This window comes from Dendropsophus ebraccatus, chromosome 2, assembly GCF_027789765.1.
Source record: "Dendropsophus ebraccatus isolate aDenEbr1 chromosome 2, aDenEbr1.pat, whole genome shotgun sequence".
NCBI classification, from domain to species: domain Eukaryota; kingdom Metazoa; phylum Chordata; class Amphibia; order Anura; family Hylidae; genus Dendropsophus; species Dendropsophus ebraccatus.
The window spans coordinates 96,331,400-96,351,855 of record NC_091455.1 but is presented as its reverse complement, the minus strand read 5'-3'; positions in this window follow the sequence as shown (position 1 = coordinate 96,351,855).

The window sequence follows — 20,456 nt, the reverse complement described above, 5'->3', positions numbered from 1 at the left end:
CCTCATTTATAATGCTTTAAATAATGCTGTAAATCATGACAGAAATCTACACCTGCTTGTCGCACCAGGTGCAGGGTTGAGCGCATGGCCTCTTTGTGAATCTGGCTGGAAAAAAGGGTTGGGAGGGGCCTGATTAAGAGATAAAGTCTTGATAAATCCCCCCCCCCCCTTAGTGTATTAAATAACGGATATTGTTTGTGCGGAAGTTAATTTAATGTTCATGGACATTGTTTTAAGTTGTTCACAAAATTTTTCAACATCTTTACTATTAAATTTAATGGACCTTTGTATACGAGTCACACCCAAAAGGGCCTGAACTAGAAAAATGTACCAACAACAGTCATTATAATGCCAGGCACCCAAAATGCTAAATGTAAGACTTCATTTGGTACTCAAAATGACTCCTTTTGAGAAAAAAAAACACAACAGAAAAAAAGTCATGTGAACATAGCTTTAACCCCTTTGTCTCTGCAGACTCTTTTGGCCTTAAAGGGGTCACTTTCTTCCAGAGACAGCCCCACTCTTGTCTTCAGCTTGGGCGGTGTTTTGCTGCTCAGTTCCATTGAAGTGAATGGAGTTTAATTGCAAACCGCATCTGAACTGGAGACAAGAGTCGTGTTGTCTCTGAAAGAAAGTAGCCATGTTTTTGTAGCACTGGATAACCCATTTAACCCTTAGACGACCCAGGGAATATAGTTACGCCATGGAAGTCTGTCCCCAGACGACCTAGGGCGTAACTATATGTTCTGGGTGTTTCTCCGGCTATGAAGCGCGCTCCGGGGCAGCCGGGACCTCACCGGTAATGACATGCCGCAGTGATAGCGCTGCCGCGTGTCATTAACTCCTTAAATGCCGCAATTGCGGCGCGACCGCAGCGTTTAAGTGTAAGTGACAGGGGGAGTCCCCTGTCACTTACCGATCGGGACCCCCGCAGTGTGACTGCGGGGGTCCCGATCGTTAAAAAGGACCGCCGGAAGTCTCTTACCTGCATCCCTGCGGTCCGATCGGCGATCTTCTGCACTAAGCCTGCACAGGCAGTCTCAATGAGCAGATCGCCGATAACACTGATCAATGCTATGCCTATGGCATAGCAATGATCAGTGTAAAAATCAAAGCACTGGATGTAAAAGTCCCCCAAAAAGACTTCAAATGTGTAAAAAAAAAAAAGTTAAAATCACTAACACACTACCCCAAAACCCCTCCCCCAATAAAAGTTGAAATCACCCCCCTTTCCCATTATATAAATAAAACATATGAATATAAATAAACAAATAAACATATAATATACCGTAGCGTGCATAATTGTCCAATCTATTAAAGCGTCATTGCAAACTGTAAACGGCGTACACGAAAAGAGGGAAAAAAGTGCGCGGATTACCGATTTTATGTTACATTATATATAAAAAATTTTTATAAAAAGTGATCAAAACGTCCGATCTTCACAAATATGGTATTAATAAAAACTAGAGATCATGGCAGAAAAAATGACACCCCACACAGCCCCATAGGTGAAAAAATAAAACTGTTATAAGCGTCACAATAGGGCTATTTTATTTATAATTAATTGCCAAAAAAAAGGATTTCATTTAAAAAATATATATATAACATTAGAGAATCTGTGTAACCTGCATATGGTTGTGTTCGGGCTGACCTATAGAATAATGGTATCATGTCGCTTTTACCATATAGTGCATTACGTAGACACAGGAACCCCCCAAACGTTACCATATTGCATTCTTTTTTACGATTTCACCAATTTATATCTTCATAAATAATATATTTGGGATTCCATCATACATGTTATGGTAAAATGAAAGACGCCGTTACACCGTACAACTATTCCTGTAAAAAACAAGCACTTACATGGCCTTGTAGATAGAAAACTGAAAGTGCTAGAGCTCTTAGAAGGGGAGGAGGGAAAAATGAAAACACTAAGATCAAAATTTGCGCGGCCCACTGGGTCATTTTGGGCCTGGTCCTTAAAGGGTTAATGCCCCTGATTTTATTAGGGACCAGTTAAGTTCTGAAGTGGATTTGTGGGGCCTGTATGTTAGTTGCCCCCATAAATCTCTCCACTGTAAAACCTTCCCCCTTAAAGTATTCTAAGTAACATTTCATAAGTTAATTTTGCCCTTTAGGTGTTTCATAGAAATTAAAAATTTTCATTTTTTGGCAGATATTCCCTTGTAATCCATTTTTTTCCACTAACACAGCAAATACTAACTGAGAAAGAGAACCCAATGTTTATTGCCTGTATTCCAATGTTTCTAGAAATCCTGCATGTGTGGCTGCAGTGCGTCACCTGACTCAACCACAGGCCGCAGACATAACAGAGGCCTGGTGAATTTTGGAGCCTTTTTTTATTTCATTTTTTTTTTTTAGCCATTATACCATGTCACAGAAGCTTTGCAGTGTCAAAATATTTGTGTAAGACAAGTTGATGTTTCCATCTGTACCATTCGTTGGGACATGTGACATTCTGATCATTTTTAATTTAATTTGGAGTTGGCACGAATAAAAACACAATTTAGCAGCTGTTTTTTTTATAATTGTTTTGTACACTGTTTACTAAACATCATGTATGACATGTTATCGTTATTCTTCAGGTACGATTACAGTGATATCTATTTTATATAGCTTTTGTTATAGTTTATGGCATTTATACTATAAAAACTGTTTGTGTCTTGCATATTGTAAGGGCAGTAATATTTTTGTTTTTTCGCCAATGGAGTTACGTGAGGGCATAAGCTGACGTTTTTAGTAGTACACCTTTTGGGTACATGTGACCTTTTGATAGCTTTTTTCTATATTTTTTAGGGGGCGGGATTAACAAAAAAAGTCATTTCGGTTAGTTTTCTAATTTTTTTTACAGCGCTAATAGGGCGGGATAATTAATGTAATGGATTAATAGATGGGGTCATTACGGATGCGGTGATACCAAATATGTTTATTTTATTTATAGGAGATCATTTATAAAGGGGGTGGGGTAATGGGTAATGTGTATATTTATTTATTTATATTTTTTATTTAATCAACTAATTTATTTATTTAACTTATTTGTTTATTTACTTATTTATGTATGTATGTATGTGTGTGTGTTTTTTCACTTTTGCAGGTGTATCTACAATACATTACAGCACATGATCAGTGCTGTAATATATTATAAAGTGAATGAGCTGTCAGAACACTGACAGCTCATTTAAATGATCAGACCCCTGCCTCTGTGCAGGGGCCTGATCGTTATAATCTATAGAAGCCCAGATGCATTAAGCAGCATCTGGGTTGCTATGGTAACCCCTGCGGAGCCGTGAAGAGTGAAGGGGGGTCGGAGGGAGCAGATCTCCCTTCCCATTCCCCTTAGACACTGGGGTCCTACTGACCAAGCGCCAATGGGCTTAACTGCCCGGGGGTAGCGCGGCTCCCCTCTGGGCAGGGGCAGCAGAAGAAGGCTGTGTGACACAGCCTCCTCCTGCCACCCGATCGCCGCTAGGGACAGCAAAAAGAGGCAGGAACAGCATGACATTCCCAGAATGCCATGTTGCAGGAACTACCTACTTTTACACAACGTTTCGGGAATGTCATTTTGCGGCAAGGGGTTAAACTCATACACTTGTAGCAATAGCCTATCAGAGTATCCTCCAGAGGACCATGATTCTACACACAGCACCCTCACAAATTATTCATGTGTTACTGGGTGTTTTACACATTCTTGAATTATTTCAAATAACTTACGTATTCCTACTTCGTGTCACAACCTGAGTAAAATCATTACAAGAATATAACAGGATTAACAATGCAATGAAAAGTGTGTATAAACGTGTTTTGTATATTAGGTCCTCTGAATAATTTACAGTCAGTTACTATAGTCTAATACTGCTTGGCACAAATTACTGTCAAATTACTGAAGATCAATAACCCGTTAACTTTCAATAATTACTGAACACATTGGATCCCATGCATCAATACTGTAAATCCTATGCATTGGAACAAGATTTGAATATGAAGCACCCTTGTTAGGTTTGTGTACTATAGTCCTCGAAACCAATTTTTCACTATATCTAATTTTAAAAAAAGTGTAATTATGCCCTCCCTCAATTTTTTCCATGCATGGTGTGTATAACACAGGTGAATCTCATTGTCACTGTGCCATGCTATAGAGATTGTGATGAAACAAAGTAGAAACATGCTCATAGCATTAAAAATTGTAATAAAACAGTGGAAAGATACTCAAGTAAAATGTTTTAACTAAGAAACCACCTATTCAGAGCTTATTGAAATTCTCATTATAGCCACGTTTGCTTTGTTGATTTGTATATAACTTCAAGAGGTATAGTTGCACAGTTTCAAGTTTTTGAGCCCTGGCACTAAAGAAATATATTCTAAAAACTTTTAGTTAGCCAAACACTTGTTCTGCCAATAACTGTGTTTCCTTAAATCAGAAATCAAAAAAAGAAACAAGTAACATATCTTCTCATTCCTTTGTTAGAATAAGTTCTAAAGAAGATTATCTGAATCTGCTGAACATGCAAAACCACAGAGGTTTATTGATATCTTGAAGTTTCCTATGATCTCCGATGTCTAGGTAGATGGTGTGAGAGGTGGTTAGAGGTGTGAGAACTACTTTGCATATTCTTTCTTCCTAGGTAGATGGGTGGCATGATAAAATGATACCACAAACTAAAGCCTAATTTACCTGTCTTGATCATTTATGATATTAGTGGTCAACAACAGCATGGAATACATCCATGGAACCAAATAATATTATAATAGTAACAGGAAACAACTAAGTTATCATGACTAGAGATGAGTGAAGCTGGAATCGCTGCAAATCGTTATTTCGCTTGGTTTTGCAAAGCGAATTCTGCACCAAACTCGCTAAACATGGTGGCCATGATGGTTGATGCACATGTTCAGTTACAGTAGTGTCACTTGGAGGGAGCAAGGGATTATCTATAAACCCTTGCAGCTGTCCAATCATGTTCATATCTCCCTGTGATGTCAGCAAGTACGCTTCAAAGTCTATATATAGTATGGCACTTCCTGGAAGTGGGCAGTCGACTGTGTGTGCAGAGGAGAGAGGAGTTGTAGTATAAGTCAGGCAGAGAAAAAGAGATATAGAGAGAGGAGACTCCATTGTGGGTGGGTGTCAGTGAGTGCTGTGAGTTTGTGGGTTTGTGGGTGCTGTGGTTTACTAACCCATTGTTATCCCAGTATGTGGGTGGTGTGAATCCAGTCTGTGGATGCTGTAGGCAAAGTTAACCTAATTGGTATCCCAGTGTGTGGGCGCTCTGAAGCCAGTATTCAGTGAATCCAGTCTGTGTGTGTTGTTAACCAATTGGTATCCCAGTGTGTGGATGCTGTGAAGCCAGTGTCCAGTAAAACCAGTCTGTGGGTGTTGTGGTTTAAGTTAACCCATTGGTATCCCAGTGTGTTGGTGCTGGGAAGTCAGTTTCTAGTTAAACCAGTCTGTGGGTGATGTGGGTGAAGTTAACACATTCGTATCCGAGTGTGTGGATGCTGTAAAGCCAGTGTTCAGTAAAACCAGTCTGTGAGTGTTGTGGTTGAAGTTAACCCATTGGTATCCCAGTATGTGGGTGGTGTGAATCCAGTGGGTGCTGTGGGCAAAGTTAACCTAATTGGTATACCAGAGTGTGGGTGCTGTGAAGCCAGTATCCAGTGAATCCAGTCTGTGTGTGTTGTTAACCAATTGGTATCCCAGTGTGTGGATGCTGTGAAGCCAGTGTCCAGTAAAACCTGTCTGTGGGTGTTGTGGGTTAAGTTAACCCATTGATATGCCAGTGTGTGGGTGCTGTGAAGTCAGAGTCTAGTGAATCAAGTCTGTGGGTGCAGGTAACTTAATTTTTATCCCAGTATGTAAGTGCTGTGAAGACAGTGTCAAGTGAAACCAGTCTGTGGGTGCTGTGGGTAAACCCAGTGCTCCTGCTCCATTCAAGTGACACCCCCCCTCCCCAATTAGGTTACATCTGTGGCCTGTCCCACATATTGAGGCACCAGCAGTGGCACTCTGCCCATTCTAAAACATATATTTTGCTCCCTCTGGGGGAAAAAAAACACTAAATGTCCAGGCGTGCTAAAAAATCTTGCCCTTTTCAGGGTATGGTTAGTGTCAGCGACCAAGATGGCACACAAGGTGGTCCAAGTAGAACAAAGGCTCGTGGGAGTGGTGACCCCAACTGGATTGGTGGAAGTTTTCAGTCCCCTGTTACACCTGGTGGGCAGGTGAATACCAGCCAAGCTGGGATGGTTCGCAAGATCTTTTAAAGTTTCAGCTCCACGGCAGGCAGTAGCCAATCCCGAAGACAGTAGTCATCTTGATGGTTGTCCCGGAGTAGTGCTACCACCTTTCCATGGCAAGGGCAGGATGATTCCTTTGCCATGTTTCCTGTAGTGTCTCAATGACCCAATTCTGCTTGCCAAGGCAATCAGTGACAGAGCTCCTGGCGAGACTAGCACTCCCCTCAGAGTTTCAGATGCTCTACTCAGACAATATTTTGGAGGAATGTGCTGACAGTCAGGAATTGTAAGGCAGCGTTGAAACTGCAGGAGTTCAGATGCCACAAAGATGTCAGGAGAGCAAGAGAGGTGCAGCTTCTTGCCCGCTCAGCCAATAAGTGACTGTGGCAGGACACCACTGCAGTCAATGACTGGCTAAGTAAGCAATCAATCCATCAGACAGGTCAGGCATTTTCCACTGAGTCATGACGACATTGAAACTCCGTAGGAAATGAATTCCAGTCAGGAACCTAGAGCCTGGGATGCGGCACATTGGGGGCATGGGGAGAGGTAAGTAACAATTATTTATTATGTTCCCCCTGCCTGCTGCCAATTTAAAAAATCATCAGACTGCTCCTTTAACCCCTCCTAACACACTAGATCGAAGCATACAGAACTCTTATGGGATAGACAACACAGACACTTCTAAAAGTTTTTATACTGTTGCATAACAAACAAATTACATCCATTACAATCTATGAAATTGGTGCTCATTTAATCCGCACATGGGACCATGTAATACAGCCCCTATGTTAAGAAACAATGTACAGAGAGGCTTTTGTTTTAATAGAGCAAATCATCTGAAACTGCCTTTTGTTTAACTAAAGTTTTTATGGTAAATATATATATATTTTTTGGTGCCACTTTCATTTAATTTACCATGTTAAGGTACATTCACACTGAGCGGAATTCTGCTGCGGAAAGTTCAGTTCTTTGAGAAGAGAGCGGTGGCAGTGGAGGAGAACGCGCTCTCCCATAGAAAAGCTATGACGCACTGAGACAGGCGGAATTCCGTGGCATAAAATTCCGCTGCAGAATTCTGCCTGATTGACTCAGTGTGAACATACCCTTACTACCCTGCCTATGAAAACGTAACGTTTTTTCACTGACCTGTTGAAATAATTTAGCATCTCTCTTATTATCATTGTGATTGTGACACTGTGAGCTAGATCTCTCTATACATGCTATAGTGCAAAAAAAATTTATTAATGCGTCAGTCAAAGGCAATAGGATGTTTCCTGGTGACAGCATAAGATGTGTTTTTCTACTCTGTTAAGGGTGAAAAACTAAATGAAATACACAGTTGTGCTCAAAAGTTTATATATCCTGGCAGCACCCTGCTTTCTTGTCTTTTTTTTAGAGAATAGGAATGATAACACAAACTTTTTTTTCCACTGGTTATTGGTTGGGTAAAGCCATTTATTGTCAAACTACTGTGTTTTCTCTTTTTAACTGATAATGACAACCAAAAACTTCCATATCACCCTGATCAAAAGTTCACATACCCAAGTTCTTAATACTGTGTTTTCTCAAATGGTAAAGCTGCCAATTCTTCTTGGCAAAAAACCTCTAGTTCCCGTAAATTCCTGGGCTGTCTTGCATGAACTGCACGCTTGAGATCTCCCCAGAGTGGCTCAATGATACTGAGGTCAGGAGACTGAGATGGCGACTCCAGAACCTTTACTTTGTTCTGATATCCACGGAATTGATAATGCCAGTCAGTGTTCAAACTGTGATATAAAAAAGCACTTTATTCTGCTGTAGCCAATGACAGGTTGTTTGGCCTTGTGACTTGGATTGTTGTCACATCCAAGTGGGTTTTTCTTTTATTCCCAAATTTGGCTGAAATTTTTGTTGGTCCAGACTGTGGTTTGGTTTTAACAGAGCCCCTGATTTTCCATTTTTTGATTACAGTTTGAACACTAACTGGCATTATCAATTCTGTGGATATCAGAACAAAGTAAAAGTCCTGGAGTGGCCATCTCAGTCTCCTGACCTCCATATCATTGAGCCACTCTGGAGAAATCTCAAGCACGCAGTTCATGCAAGACAGCCCAGGAATTTACTGGAACTAGAGGCTTTTGCCAATAAAAATCGGCAGCTTTACCATCTCAGACATAAAAGAACCTCATCCACAACTACCACAAAAGACTCCAAGCTGTCATTGATGTTAGAGGGTGCAATACAGGTATTAATAAATGAGGTATGTAAACTTTTGATCAGGGTCATTTGGATGTTTTGGGTTATCATTATGATTTAAAAAGAGAAATCACAGTAGTTTTACAATAAATGGCTTTACCCAACCACTTACTATGAGTGGGAAGAAGTTTTCATTCCTATTCTCTAAAAAAAACATTTGAGCACAACTGTATATTGTCAATAATTGAATTGCAGTTGAATTGAGATATCATTTAAACTTAAACCACATATTTGTAAAGAATTTTCCAAAACTGAAGCTGGAGCTTCATTTCAAAAGAATTACTGTTTACAGATTTCTCAAACTTTTCACAGTTAAAATTCTACTGATGCCTACTAATCCAATGGCCCACTACTGGAATATGGAACAGGTGGAAGAAGAGTTTCTATAATAGACAATATGATGCTACATTTACATTGAGCGATAATTTGCCCAATCGATCATTTAACGATTTTAAAGCAACAATTTGGTTTTCATAACGGTCATCAGTGTTAAGACGAAGTGAAAAATATTTAAAAGATTGTTATTGCAATCGTTTTAAGATCTCTTAAGCCCATCTCACACATAGGGTGAATTTGTGAAAGACTGTTTACACAAAGCGATCTGAGATTTTTTAGTGAACAACCAACGACGATTTGAGAACATGTTGAAAGATTGAAATGAGCGATTTCTCGCTCGTCGCTTGATCGTTCGCTGTGTTTACACGAGCCGATTATCGTTCAAATGCAATCGTTATTGCAAAAATTCGAAAGATAATTGTTCCGTGTAAATGCACCATAACACTCAGAAATAGAAAATGCTTATTTACTTAATTCTATTTCTTCAGGTGTGCCATTTTCCAAGTCACAAGGCTTTTTCATTGATTCATCAAAGTAATTTGAACTGTCTGTTAAGAGAAAATGGAGATAGGGTTAGTCACAATACAGTAGTTGCATAAAACATTTGCTGTTTTTCAGATAAAACACAAACAAATTGGCATAATTTTAATATTTCTTTCATGGTCTTTTTCTCTACATTTAGGGGAATTTATCATTTCTTGTGCCAGTGAAGAGTGGCAAGATTGCACAAAATTATTTCTCAAGCTCTGTTTGGTGCAAAATAAATTCTGCACAGTAGCAGTTTACGGGTGGGTTAAAATGGAACGGATTTGCAGCGACTTTCAGTCTGCGAGTTCACAGCAAAATCTGCTGTGATCCCCCTCCTGTCAGTTTCAATAGGATTATATACTCGCAGTGAAATTGTCATCTTGCTGCGAGTATGTAAGTGGCAGCCCCCCTTAACCCCCCTGGGTCTGTGCCTACATTGCCCAGTTTGCGCTACAGCTTGTTCTGTGACCCCCCGGCATATGCACATCCCACTCAGCTCAATCAGTGCACTGTGTCACAACCCCCCCCCCCCAACCAAAGTACAATGGCTCACTCAAGGGCAGTGGCGGATTAAATGTACCCTGGGCCCCGGGCTGTCCACCCAACCTGGGCCCCTAACCCGCCCCCTCCCCCCATAAACATATTGCAGTTACATCCAGTGACTCACTGGGGGCATCTTCTCCGATCAGAGTCTGTCACCTTTTCTTTTTCTCTCCATCCAGCCTGGGCCACCTTCAGCCCGGGCCACTTTAAAGTCTTCTCCTGGCTGTGCATCTTCTCTCCAGAATTTGCCAGACAAATATTTTAGGCTCCAACACATACAGTAGTTAGGTCCCTTGTACCCCTATATAGTAGTTACACCCCTCCGTACCCCTATCTGGTTACACCCCTCTGTGCATCCATAGTTTTAAGGTGTCCCTGTAGTATATAGACCCTTGTGTGCTCCTCCAGTTATATACAGCCCTCCTGTGCGCTCCCCCATTAGTATATAGACCCCCCGTGTTCCCCCAGTAGTATATAGCCCCCCTGTGTGCTCTCCCCAGTAGTATATAGACCCCCCATGTGCTAACCAAGTAGTATATAGTCCCCCTGTGCGCTATCCCCAGTAGTATATAGCCAACCTGTGCGCTCCCCCAGAAGTATATAGCCCCCCTGTGTGCTCTCCGCAGTAGTATATAGCCCCCCTGTGCGCTCTCCCCAGTAGTATATAGCCCTCCTGTGCGCCCCCCCAATAATATATAGCCCCCCTGTGCGCTCCCCCAGAAGTATATAGCCCCCTAAGTGCTCCCTCAATAGTATATAGCCCCCCTGTGCTCTCCCCAATTGTGTTCTCCCCCAATAGTACATAGCCCCCTTGCTGTGCTCTCCCCCAGTAGTATGTAGCCCCCTGTGCACTCCCTCAGCAGTATATTGCCCCCCCTGTGATCTCCTCAATAGTATAAAGCCCCCCTGTGCTCTCCCCCCAATAGTATATAGCCCCCTGTGCTCTCCCCAATATTATATAGCCCCCCCTGTGCTCTCCCTAATAGTATATAGCCCCCCTGTGCTCTCTAACAATAGTATATAGACCCCCTGTCCTCTCACCCAATAGTATATAACCCCCTTACTGTGCTCTCCCCAATAGTATATAGCCCCCCTGTGCTCTCCCCAATAGTAAATGGCCCCCTGTGCTCTCTTCCCAATAGTATATGCCCCCCTCTGCTCTCCCCAATAGTATATAGCCCCCCCTGTGATCTCCCCAATAGTATATAGCCCCCCTGTGCTCTCCCAAATAGTATATAGCCCCCCTGTGCTCTGTCCAATAGTATATAGCCCCCCTGTGCTCTGCCCAATAGTATATAGCCCCCTGTGCTCTCCCCAATAGTATATAGCCCCCCTGTGATCTCCCCAATAGTATATAGCCCCCCTTTGCTCTCCCCAATAGTATATAGCCCCCCTGTGCTCCCCCAACAGTATATAGCCCCCTGTGCCCTCCCTCCAATAATATATAGCCCCCTTGCTGTGCTTTCCCCCAAAAGTATATAGCCCCCTTGCTGCGCCCTCTCCCCAATAGTATATAGCCCCCCTGTGCTCTCCCCAATAGTATATAGCCCCCCTGTGCTCTCCCCAATAGTACATAGCCCCCCTGTGCTCTCCCCAATAGTATATAGCCCCCCTGTGCTCCCCCCAACAGTATATAGCCCCCCCTGTGCTCTCCCCAAATAGTATATAGCCCCCTTGCTGTGCTCTCCCCCCAAAAGTATATAGCCCCCTTGCTGCGCCCTCTCCCCAATAGTATATAGCCCCCTTGCTGTGCTCCCCTCCACCCATATAACATAAAAAAAAACAATTATACTCAACTGGGTCCACACGTTCCTCTTCTCTTCCCTCTTGTGGCCGCACTGCAGCGGTCACAAGAGGCTGCACTCCCCTTACCCTGGCGCCGACGCTCCGGTGACGTCAGGAGCCAGAGGGAGAGTGCGGCCTCTTGTGACTGCAGGAAGTGCGGCCACAAGATTGACTGACAGGGAGGGAGCCATTGGCACTCTCTCTCTGTCAGTACCGCCGCTGCTGCTGAAGCGCAGCAGCGGGCGGGGGGCCTGAGGGGGATGCACACCACAGCAGGCGCAGCACATCACTCAGGGGTCCACTGACTCAGTGTGATCCATTATTCTCTCCCACCCCCTGGGAAGGCAAACAACCATTGTAAGTGTTAAATAGTTTCTGCTTATTTCTCACTTTTTATTTTACAACTGTTATTGCATGTATGTATGTCATCTTATTGTATCTTTTTTTTGTAAGCACTGTACCTTTTGTATATCAAAGCGTAAAACTTTAATAAGTTTGATCCTTGTATACTCTAAGAATCCATAGCCATTGGTTAGAATGTTTTAACCCTGTGAGTGCCAGTGAGCTGTGCTTTGGGGCAACAGTGTCCTTTCACTTCTTTTGAATGGTGGTGGCAGTGTATGTTTTGAGGTGCATGAACTATGTTGGCATGTGATTCATGCTCAAAATGCCGCCTGAGTGAAAGGTGAGTGCACGATTGAGTGAGTGGAAATAGCTTAACGCCATGCAGTGGCATCCCTGTCACGTACTGTTAAGCGTGTACTTGACAGTAGGCCTGAACCAGTTTTAGCAAAATGATTATTTGGGCACAAGTCCCAATTATGACAGAAATATTATGTATGAACATGGCCTTAATAAGGCCTATTTAAACTACTACATGACCATAAAAACTGACAAACTGATCTATACCAACAGCGATACATACGATGACATCAAGCAACATTGTTATCCTCAATCCACCTTCATCAAAAACAATACAAGATAAAGGGTTAACAAGTAATAGGTGCAGTTATTTAGAACAACTGGTGGGGGAGGACAAAACAATAATGCAAGCAGTAGCTCCTTTTTCTCAAAGACTAAATGAAACCTTGATAAGAAGCTGGGTTTAATTTATATTTCTGGACTGGCACATTTTAGCTGTCAGTCTTTGTTCTATCATTGTAGTAAGTACAAGGACTGAAAATCTGCTTTACCTTGAGGTCTCAATAAAGAGAAATAAATGAGTTTCATTTTTTTCTACTTTATCTGTCAACAACTACTAGGTTGGTATGAATCTTGGCAGTATGTAATCAAAGTCTTATGTACTGCAATAAAAGAGCTATTCTACTACATTCAATGTAATTGTTTTCCTCTAGCGCAAGCTACTCTGATGCTATACGTTTACTAGTCCATATGTTGGTAGACAAAGCAATAGAGTATATAATATCAGTTTTAATCTGTTCTTAGCAGGATGAATAGAAGTAAAATCATGCACAATAAAGAATTAACCCTCAATTTCCATTGTGTGAATTCATGCATAAAGAAATCAAATGTTAGGTGCTTGATACATATTTGAGAATCATTTTTGATTGTTGTTCACTTTCTATACCCCAAGATGTAATAAACATTTGTCATGGTAAAACTTTTCTGTATGCAGGGGCACAGCTATACAGGGCAAAGAGCTAGCAATTACACCCATGCCTCAGTACCCGAGAGGGCCCTTAGGTCCTTTTGCCTGGGACACAGCAATTGTTAGAAATGTTAGAAAAGGTTGTGGTAGGCCCAGGATCTATAAATTACACCTCTGTTTCTATGTAGTAGATGTGTTGTCAGGTACTATCAGATCCTACCTCTCTTGTCCTAGTAGGCCATTGCAGTTATTTAAGTTTTGCACACTTTTGTATACTATATTTGCTGCGAGTTGATACCAAATACCCAGTATTAGATAATCCTATGAGCTCTACTTCCCTTACATACAGAGTGATTCCTAAGAATGGATGGATCTGGATTTTAGAACATTGTATGATGTGCCTGAGCAGCAAATTGGCTTTTAAAGTTTCACTATCACTTTAAGGAAAAAACTTAACATGTCATAGGGACGTAGGGGCATTTTAAAGGTTTTGATCGGTCAGGGTCTCGGTGAGGCCCCCATTGTTAAAGCTAGGAAAAATGCTCAGCTAAGCGCCTCACTTATTGGCTCGCTGCAATCTCCTTTTCACTGCAGGCGACTCCATAGACTTGTATGGAGATCATCTCTGTCTCTATTATTTAAAAAGAACTTTAGAATAACATGTTTTAACTAGTCAGGAAGTTCAGTTCCCTACCACTCGTGCCAGGAAAAACAGTCAGTGGAGTCCTTTAGTCTCTGGCTCACTGCAGTCTTAGACGGAACGATTATCGTGGAAAAAATCGTTATATCATTTAAATGATAATCGTTCTGTGTAATTGCAGGCAACGATCGAAAAATCGTTTGTAAGTCATTAATCGTTGATTTAGATCTGAACCTAAAATTATTGTTAATCGTTTGCTGTAATTCCACATTCCTTTGCTCAAGTTCCGCATTTTTTCACATCGTTCAGTGTAATAGCACATTGTTCATTATTTTCCTGCAATCAGAAGGAGTAAACGATTATAGTAACGATCGCAATAACAATCGTATCTAACGACCATCGTTCTGTGTAATATGGTGAACGATTTCAGGTTAACCATATAACAATCTCTTTTGCGATCATTTATCGTTAGTCGTTAATTGATAAAAAATTGCTCCATGCAATAGGACTACAGATGAGTGAACCGGGTTCGGGTTCGAGTCGATCCGAACCCGAACAATCGGCATTTGATTAGCTGGGGCTGCTGAACTTGGATAAAGCTCTAAGGTTGTCTGGAAAACATAGATACTGCCAATGACTATATCCATGATTTCCACATAGCCTTAGGGCTTTATTCAAGTTCAGCAGCCACCGCTAATCAAATGCCGAAAGTTCGGGTTCGGATGGACTCGAGCATGCTCGAGGTTCGCTCATCTCTAAATAGGACCCTTATTCTTGCCGCAGGAGATGGACTGTATAGACGTCCACTGACAAGAAATGGAAAATAGTAAAGCTACAACTCTGTAAGCCACATACAAAAAGATAATATTATAAACGGCACATAATAGGTTGGAGCCCTGGTAAGATTTTGCGTTGGGGCTAAGGGCCTTGAGGGAATACAGTACACAATTCACCACGCTTACAGATAAAACTTCTTTAGTAATGCTTTATTGAAAATATGCTTTCATATTCTTTTGCAACACGACTTCACAATGTTGTGCAAAACATATAAATTACCCAAAGTGCTCATAACGCGGACCACATCTGGTTACTGGATACGATTTCACTCCTTACGGAGCTCTTGATCCACCATTTGCATCACCGAAGACAGGTATGCGTGAAGAAGGGAGGAACTCTCCTGAAACGTCCATCCGGCTGCGTGGTTGCACGCTTACCTGTCTTCGGTGATGCAAATGGTGGATCAAGAGCTCTGTAAGGAGTGAAATCGTATCCAGTAACCAGATGTGGTCCGCGTTATGAGCACTTTGGGTCATTTATATGTTTTGTACAACATTGTGAAGTCGTGTTGCAAAAGAATATGAAAGGATATTTTCAGTAAAGCATTACTAAAGAAGTTTTATCTGTAAGCGTGGTGAATTGTGTACTGGACTGTGATTGTGGAGATTGGGAGCCTCCTATGTACACCCGCTACAAACACCCTAGTGCACTCAGCCAATTTGCTTTTGTCCAGTTGACCTTGAAGGAATACCTCTGATCTTTTATATCTAATAGTTAGTATAGCCAAAGAAGAGGCTGTGTGTGATAAGCAAACAAAACATTATATGATATGCCATGTTTAGGTACTATAATATGAGTTTTATGACCACAATATGGTGTTTATGACCACAACAAGCATAACTTTTTCTGTTCAACCTAACTGAACTAAGATCACCACAGAATCCCACAGCGATCTAAGGATGCTTCAGTTCAATCATATGAAGTCCTGAATAGACCAATGGGCCAACATAGATTATAGTGTGTTTGAATACATGTGTCTTAAAGCAAAAGATTAAAATAGAGCCATAGATATTTGAAACAAATATTTTTTACATAGAAACTTAGAAGCCTTACCAAAAAAATACAAAGTAAAATGTTAGCAATCATCCATATAAAATACAACGGTAAAACTCTAAATTTCACGTTACTGATTTAACTTTATTGTAGCCATTAGATCTGAGTTGTGGAATGCAACTCCTGAAAATGTCAGGCAAGGCCACAATCTGTCAGGTGAGCTTCATCACATTTAAGTGCATTGTTTCAGTGCAGGTGAGAATTATTGAACACTTTGGATTAAGGAATTTCAATTCTACAGGCCCTGCAGCTTTAAGAATACTGTCTGGTATAAATGATAATACACCATGTACATGGGCAGCCAAAAACGAGCCCTTAAACAATTAATTCCAATGATTACATTATTTCTAGCTTCTAATATTTCATACCTAGGGAAAGAAATACTATGAAGGATTAAAAAGTGAACTAATCTATGTTAAAGCCTTTAGGGGATTACGGGTATAGTACTGTATGATTATTTGAAGCCAATTGCGTACTGCCAAAGGTAATTTGTTAATAGCTTAAAATTAAAAGTTGAGCGCTAATCATTCATATTCTGCTTTGAAAACACATGAACATATTTAAATTTAATAGGTCCATGTGGAATTTTCATGTAGCTAAATTGCACTGTAAATATGTTAAGAGGACTGTCAAACAAGTCTAATTGTTGTCTCACTGTTGCCTATAATTAAATTTAAATACAAGACTTGAAAGGTGTTTCTATGTTATACAAGAAAATAAACAAATTACACATTCTTGTAATTTCTGAGGAAAGGAAACCCATATTCTCGAAAAGCTCAATTTCTCAAAATACTATTGAGTATCATGCCTTTATTAGTCTATTCAAATAGAAAGGAAATACCATACACATAATATAGATTTAGAATAATATACTGTACCCCTACACTGAAACTATGGGTACAATATGACGGAAAATTCGTTTCAGAGCTACTTAACGCTTTCAAAGGCTATTATGCATTTAGAACTGCAGCAAATGTTAGTTTTTGCATCACCACATTCTCAGCCATAACCCTTTGACGTTGCTGTTTGAGTGGTTGCTTTTTTCGGGATAAGTTTAATGTTTTATTGGCACCACTTTACAACCTATATAAATTAACTAACTAACTATATTAATTGATTAATTGATTATTGATACTTTCTGGGGGAATATGTTTTTTTTTTTTTTTTTAAAGCAAAACAGTCACATGGCAAGAGTTATGTGTTGATAATCGCTGTAGGTGGGCTTTAATATGACAGGACAATAATAGCCTCATTTCTGAGTACATGTACATTATTAGGCTATGTTCACACTACGTATGAGACCGGCCGTTCCGTGACCCCAGCCGGGTAACGGAACAGCCAGTCTCTGGCCGGATCATCTCGGCCGGTACTTAAGTAGCGGCCGGGTGATCTTTCCGGCCGCGGAGCTCAGATGCGGGCGCATCAGCATCAGAGCTTCCCATAGCCCACAGTGAAGCGAGCGGCCAGAGCCGCTCACTGTGTTTCACTGAATTCCGGCCGCATAAAACTGACCTGTCAGTTTTTTTCGGGCGCAGCACAGATCCCGGCCGTAGCGTATACCATGTGTGTACGCTCCGGCCGGGATCCAATTGCACACAAGGCTATGTTCAACTCCACAAAACTACGGCCGTAGTTCTGCGGCGAGAACTACAGCCGTAGTTTTACGTAGTGTGAACATAGCCTAAGATTTAAAAAAAAAACTGCAGTTTTTTTACTGGCCTTTTTTTGCTTTTATTTAAACAAATTGTAACAGATTTATCTGTTACAGAAGGGTGTTGGCTATATATTAAAGTTGATACCTGTTGCTCGTGGTGCAGGCACTGAACTATAAACTTAAAAGAGAAGTCCGGCAGGGGGGATTATTTCGGGCTGAAGGTGGGGAAACATAATAAAAAAGGTATAATTATCTGACCCGATGCCCATGCAGCGACAGCTCCAGCTCCTGGACGACAGCCGTCAGTATTCCTAGCTCCCCTGCAGCTATATCATGACCCAGCTGACAGATGCCTAGCTCAGCCAGTCAGTGACTGGGGCAGGACACCACTGCAGTCACTGCTTAGCTGAGAGGGGTAAATTCCACCCATTTGTGACATGTCAACCGAGTTGTGACATATCCTGAGGCGTTTTGAGGGGAACCCTCTTCGTCAGATCTATTGAGGGTTTTCTACAAAATATGTCATCCATTGATTAAAGTGTTACTGTTGTGTCTACTACAACTCCTATTATCTTTGATGTACGAATCCTGAATCAGCTGATCGGCGTCTAAGCCTCACAGATCTCCTGCACAACTGGACCTCGAGAGTGCAAACTTCTTCTCAATTATTGCACGACTTAAATAAATACATAAGCAGCAGCCACAGTAGACACAGGTAAGATAATGCCGCCTAACCAGACTGCATCCTATCCGGACACAGTTAAAAAAAAGCAGCAGAAGAGACTGCACCAAAGTAGTAAAAAATCTTGTGACTTTATATAAACCCTCTAGCGCATTGTTTTGATTTTAGCGGCACAAGAGGAAGTGAATAAAGTCACAAGATTTTTTTTACTACTTTGGTGCAGTCTCTGCTGCTGAATTATTGTACCGAGACTCCTGGTTCCGTTGAAAGGGCTGCAGATGGCAAAAAGGAGTACAAACCACTACTAAAGCGACTGGCATTGTTGGGCTTGTAGCATGACCGCCCAACGTGAGCAGCAAGTTCAGCCACTGGCACACATTTGTCCTGCAGTAATACGCCATGTGCGCCTTATGGTGTTCTCTCTCTTTTCCTAGCACATGTATACAAATGGCATATTACACCTTAAGGCTATGTTCATACTACGTAACTTTCATATTAATCCTGGCCGTTGTTTCCAATTAGCGACAACAACCGTGATTAATACAAAACTTACTTACTATGTTCACACAATGTTGAAATTTAGTGGATGGCCGCCATTTAATGGTAAATAATTGGCGTTATTTTAAAACATTGGCCATTAGTTATGACATTACGGCAATTATTTGTCATAAAATAACATCCATCCACTAAATTTCAGCAGTGAGTGAACATAGCCTTTTTGTGTTTTCATTGCCTCTACATAAGTCCCAATCGCATGAAGCCCGTGCAAAAAACTTGAAACCTACGCCAGCTCAGAGCTGGTGTAGGTTTCCTTGTCATTTTTTGTAGAGAAAAATGATGAAAGAAGAGGACCCAGGGTCAACGCCCCTTGTTCAACCCCCTCCACACCCCCTTCCCGCCCCACTGGCGAAGGTGACGTAAAATGGCCAGATGCTAATATTTTATTCACAAAACGGCCATTTGCGAATAAATTAATTCACATCTGTCCATTTTACGCCAAAAATGCCATTTTTTAGCTTGATAACTTTCCCCTATAGTATACGCTCCAGCCGGGATTCCATACCGCTGCATGAAAAACTGACATACTAGTTTTCTGCGGCCGCTATTTATTAAATAACGGCCACACAGAACATGTCAGTTCACACAATGGAGCGTGCGATTCCGGCTCCGGCCGCACTCTCCGTTGTGTGCAACAGTGAATTGGGATGCGAGCGCACATGGGTGTATCAGTAACAACTGTATAGTGACTGGCAGTGCACTAGCAATGCTGGTCACATACACAGTAGTGATGAGCGAATAGTGAAATATTCGAATATTCGATATTCGTACGAATATCTCCCGAATATTCGAATATTCGATCCCATTAAAGTCTATGGGAACAAGTATTCGATTATTGAAAAACATCTATTCGACCACTTGGAGGTAAAAAACAGAAGCTGGGGGATTTGAACGCTTATCGAATATTCGGCGAACTATTTGATAATATTTGATAGATCGAATACCTTACTATTCGATTGAATATCTATTCGATCGAACAGTATTCACTCATCACTAATACTCTATGCAAAGTCGCTATATTAACGTGAATGGTTTGGCACTGATTATGTCTGTGTATGTAGGGTGAGCCCCAAGTATCAGTTTTCCTGTTGGGCCCAAGGTAACCCAGTCCGACACTGCATTTGCCCCCTATTTTGTGCTAATACACCTTTGTTCAGGTTGATCAAAAGCAGAGGAAAGGTAGAAGGGAATTAGTAGAAGTAGACAATAAAGAGTTTGTTGCCATTTACCTTGGGGACACATTATTTCTATAGAAAAAGTGAAAACAAATTTATGAGAGACTGAAGACATTAATTACAAAGTTACAGTTATTTAGTTTTTATTTTCTACTCAATGACTGTTTTTATTTTCTTGGTGGACATAAGCTTTAACCCGTTAAGGTCAAAGCCTATTTTCGTTTTTGCGCTTTTGCTTATTCCATTTTAAGTTTAAAAGTCCATAGCGCTTGCATTTTTTCACCTAGAGACGTATATGAGCACTTATTTTTTGCGAAACCAATTGTACTTTGCAATGACAGGCATTATTTTTCCATAACATATGCTGTGAAACCTGAAAAAAATCATTTGCGCTGTCAAATTGAAAAAAAAAACGAATTTGTTTTGATTTCGGGGAGTTTTGCATTTACGCCGTCCGTCCTATGGTAAAACTGACTTGCTATGCATGTTCCTCAAGTCGTTACGATTACTATGATATATAACATGTATAACTTATATTGTATCGGATGGCCTGTAAAAAATTC